Raw genomic sequence first — 4590 nt, forward strand, 5'->3', positions numbered from 1 at the left:
CATGGAACATATGCAAAAGAACTGTTATTAAAGATATTATGATAAATTTGCTAAAAAAAGCTTGTATCTCGTTGATAATTTAACTCAATACCCTGTGGTTATGACATGTAGTGAAGCCAATCACGGGTTAAAGGTTAAGGTGATGCCATGGAACACACTGAAAGTGAAATCTACTCATCTTGGAATACGTGAGCAATTAATTAAGTTGCAATTGTAATCTATTCAAATACTGATAAATACAGTCAAAAGTATTTGTATTTACGCTTTATCCATTGGTCAGAGAATAACTGAGATTGCTAACAGATATACTTATTGGCTGATTGATGAATTGCTCCATGTGTTGAACAAGAATAACATAAACAAATAATTGGAATGGAAAATGGACAATTTCAGTCTTAAAAACCAAAAATATACCATATTACCTGCATATGAGTATACCCCCTGCAGTTGGCATTTTTGAAAACTAATTTAACATATAGCCCGTGGATTACTTGTATGAAAATATGGTATGTCCTACAATAGTAGGTATTTCTTTCCCACGTTTTTACACTAATGTTACTACTGTACTGAATAATTATTTATTTAATTAAATAATACTAGAAAGAAGACAGAAGAATAACATGCAAAAAACAGAATATGTCCCATAACTATCACAATATTTCTGGCTTTCTAACTATGGCACAGATGTCATTAGGAAAGCTGGTCAATATATTTCCAACAACTGAAACTGATTCTACACATTGTCTATTGAAAAAAAAAGTAGAATAATACATCATTTCGAAGGCGGAACTCTTGGTCCTTATTGGTTATACATAATATAGTATTAAATGTCAGAGAAAACTATTGGCAAGTTCTGAAAGAGAGGATTGACAGGTGGGCATGATTTCCTATTTGATAGATTTTTTAACTAATTAAGATTGAAGGCTATAATTATTATACTTTGCCTGAGTGATGATGATATTATACTGCCACCCACAAAAAGGGTTAAAAAGAGACCTAGTTCTGCCTTTCTTGGAAACACTGATAGATAAGGTCTTTGGACCGGTTTTGCGGTAAGCAGTTGTAACAAGCTCGGGCTTGTTGTGTACCAAGCCAACTTTGGCACTTTTGCTTTGCATCTCAGTACTTGTTGCAAGGATATTCTTCAAGGTTCTGGGTCAAGAGGTCGTGGATACCTTTAAATGAAACTGTTAACTGTCATATGAAGTTGATGTTCTGCATACATGTATAAACACATCAAGTCTTACTATTGAGAAAATGGATATATGAAAATTTTGCATAAACTCACGTAAATCAGGAGGTTCCCAGGAAGATTAATATATCAAGGAGATAGGTGGACCAAGCAAAAAGTACCAGAGGACTGAAGATGAAATAGTCGTACCTGAAGACCCAACAGAGGATAGACTGTTGAACCATGGAGGCAGTGTGGATACTTTTGGTCAAGAACATCAAGATGTATTGGGCAAAACCACTAGCGTTGGAGAATTACGTGAGCTGAGTAGCAGCATTGGAAAATCAACTCTGCCTAGGCCGACTCTTGCAGTAGGTGTTCTGGATGACATATCCCGAATTCCCAACAGTGGACTAATTTGACCTGGTTTTATTGAGCCCTTCCACTTTCCAAAGACCCATGGGTGCAAATTCATCATTTTACTACAAATGCTAAATATCAAGGTGAGCAACTTTTTGTGTCTGAAGGGTTCAATACATGGAAAAAGTACACAGGTGAATCTTCAAAAAACTATAAACTTTCCAAACACAAGCAGTCTGCACATTTGAATAATGTGTGCAAATATAATGCTTATTTTGAATCAAAGCCTTCTGAGAAAACAGTAGTAGACTGCATTAATGAAGCTTACCAACTGATTGTGGAAAAAATAGGGAATACATAAAAATACTTGCATATACATTAAGATTTACAGCTGTCCAAAACATAGCTAAAAGGAGTCATCGTGAAGAAGACACAGCTTAAAATAAAGGGAACTTTTGGAAATGTTAAACTTTGTGAAGACTTATTCCCAGATGCTAAATGAACAACTGTGTGAAGGATCTAAAAATAACAAATATACACACCAAAATGGATATCCTCAGTGATATAATTTTGGAAGAAATAAAACAAAAATAAGAGAAACTTGGTACTTTTCAATCATGGTTGATGCAACTGATGACTTATCCATAAAAGAGCAGATAAGTTTGGTACTTCAGTACTTTATGATTCAGAAGTTCATGAAGAATTTCTTGGTTTTGAAGTCACTAATGAACTTGATACAGAATTATTGGCCAAATATATTCTGGAGGAGTTATAGGACAATGGACTTGAGGTTACAAACCTGATTGGTTAAGGATATGATGGTACTGCCATCATGAGTGGCAATCTCAGTGTGTGTGAAATCTGTTACCCCTGTGGCTGACTTTTTCTCAATGCTTCAGACTTTCTACAATGAAAAGCTTATAGAATATAAAACACGATGGGCTTGCCAGATGCATCCTGTAAGTGCAATTGTAGTAAGGTTTGACTGTTTTATTAAATTTCTGTGGCATGTTGACATAAGTGACAGCAATCGAGACCATGCATTAAATGCCTGATCCATATTGGTGCAACTTTACTAGATTCATATACTATATGCTGTCTGTGAATGACATCTTACGTGAAGGCAAAGGAACATCAGATATGCTGCAAAGTTTCAAGTTAGATTACTTTAAAGCAACAGATCTCTTTGAGAGTCTTCTAACAGAGTTGCAAACCTACAGGTGTGATGAGAAATTTTCAATGTTCTTGTAACATCACCACCAGGGATGACCTGAAAAGTTGAATTTCATGTGAATACAAGATGTCTTGTTTTGCTCCCACCCCCTGCCCCCAGTATAAAATGCAAGTTTGGCTGGAGTAGATATATAAATGATTACTTCTTATTGAGTTTACTAGTAATGTACATTAATTTTGAAATAGTGAGGTATCATTTTATTTTGTGAGTTAATCAGTTCACTGTCATTATTATTGTAAACTTAAGCCATTTAGTAAATATTAGTAAAGCTAACTTGTAAGACTTTGGTTAAAGAAACAGAATGTTTGGATTATTTTAAGTGTATGTACTCTTAATTTTTCTGAAATAATCCAAAAGAACCCTCCTAACAATAGAAACTGTTAAAAAATATAGTGATAATTGACAAAAAAAATTAAGTTACGGGAAGCATAACATTAAGCCTTGAATATTAGGCTTAATTCATAAGGCATTTATGGAAATACTTAATTTAATGATGTTCATTCTATGGATCTTTTATTCATAGTACTTTTAGAAATATTTGCTAATCTTGACATTGATAACCACCATTGAATACTGTAGTTTGCAATGTATGGACTTTTAAAGGTCATATTTTTTTTTTACCTATTTGAAATTGTAATATAAATTTGTTTTTATGGGTCTGGTTTTGTGTAGTTTACACATCTTACATTTGTAATTCTATATATTTTAATGACTGCTTTCAGTAGAGTCTACTTAGAATTGCAATTTCAAAATTTTTCAATATATTAGCAAGCATTTTAGAAATAACAACATAAAGTGTATGTATAATTTTTGTAAAATATCAGCATCCCCAAATTTGTTCTTGGAACAAAATTAAATGTATACGTTGGTTTTTTATATATGAACTTGAACCTAAGTTGGCCAATGTATTCATACGGTACCCTTTTCTGAACTCTTAACAATTTGTTGTTTGGGTTGATTTATTGAAGACCACGTTTATTGTCTGGATGTATCTTTGGTATTTTTTAAAATCACTTGAAGATAATTGCATTTTCCACTTGTATTTCTTATGTATACATATATATATATATATGTGTGGGTGGTAGATGCACACTCGTGTGCGTGCAATTAGTGTTAAGATCCAATGCATTTTATTAAGTCAAAATGAAAACTGGATGTCTTGTTTAAATCTGACAAATCACCATTTTGTTCTCAAAACAAGCATAGTTATTAATACACCCTAAGAAATATTGCATAAAATAATTTATTTGGCAAACTATCATAATATAAAATTGTTACGAAATATATCCAACTGGCAGAATTAAATGAACAATGAAATTTTTGGGTAAAATAAGTATATAGTTTTTTTTAACCATTCTTTGGATGTCTTTATTTAAGATGTTTGATATTACACTAGTTGAAAGAAAGATCTTGTATGGATAAGCCAGGAAAAAACAAATGCTGGAAACTTGAGAAACTGAAAGCTTAATTTTAGTTAAGCCTAAAAATACATGTTTAATATTATGTTGTGTGTGTGTGTGTGTCTCACATCTATTCTAAGATAATATATTAACTTTACTGCATTTAAAAAACATCATTTTAAAATTTTTTAAGTGATTATATTCCAAAAGTACTTGGTATTTACTTGAATCTTTTTCACAACATTTTTAGTAAATAGAGAAGATTTAAGATCTAGATAACCAACTTTGGTCTAAGAAGTTTTTAAAGAGCAACAACAGTTATAAGCTACAGCAGTTTTATCTAGTAGTTGATAGTTTTTATTATATTGTAGCATTAACTTGTTTATCTGTACAAGTAATTTCCAGTGTAAAAGGTATATAAATTA

The 4590-nt window shown here is 32.1% G+C and overlaps 1 protein-coding gene across 1 annotated transcript in view; it reads left to right on the forward strand.

Moving 5' to 3' along the window:
- LOC106467669 (protein saal1-like) overlaps positions 1-4590 on the forward strand; it is a 21365-nt gene that overhangs the window by 7865 nt on the left and 8910 nt on the right. The window lies entirely within an intron of this gene.

The sequence above is a fragment of the Limulus polyphemus genome, unplaced genomic scaffold, assembly GCF_000517525.1.
Source record: "Limulus polyphemus unplaced genomic scaffold, Limulus_polyphemus-2.1.2 Scaffold2700, whole genome shotgun sequence".
NCBI classification, from domain to species: Eukaryota; Metazoa; Arthropoda; class Merostomata; order Xiphosura; family Limulidae; genus Limulus; species Limulus polyphemus.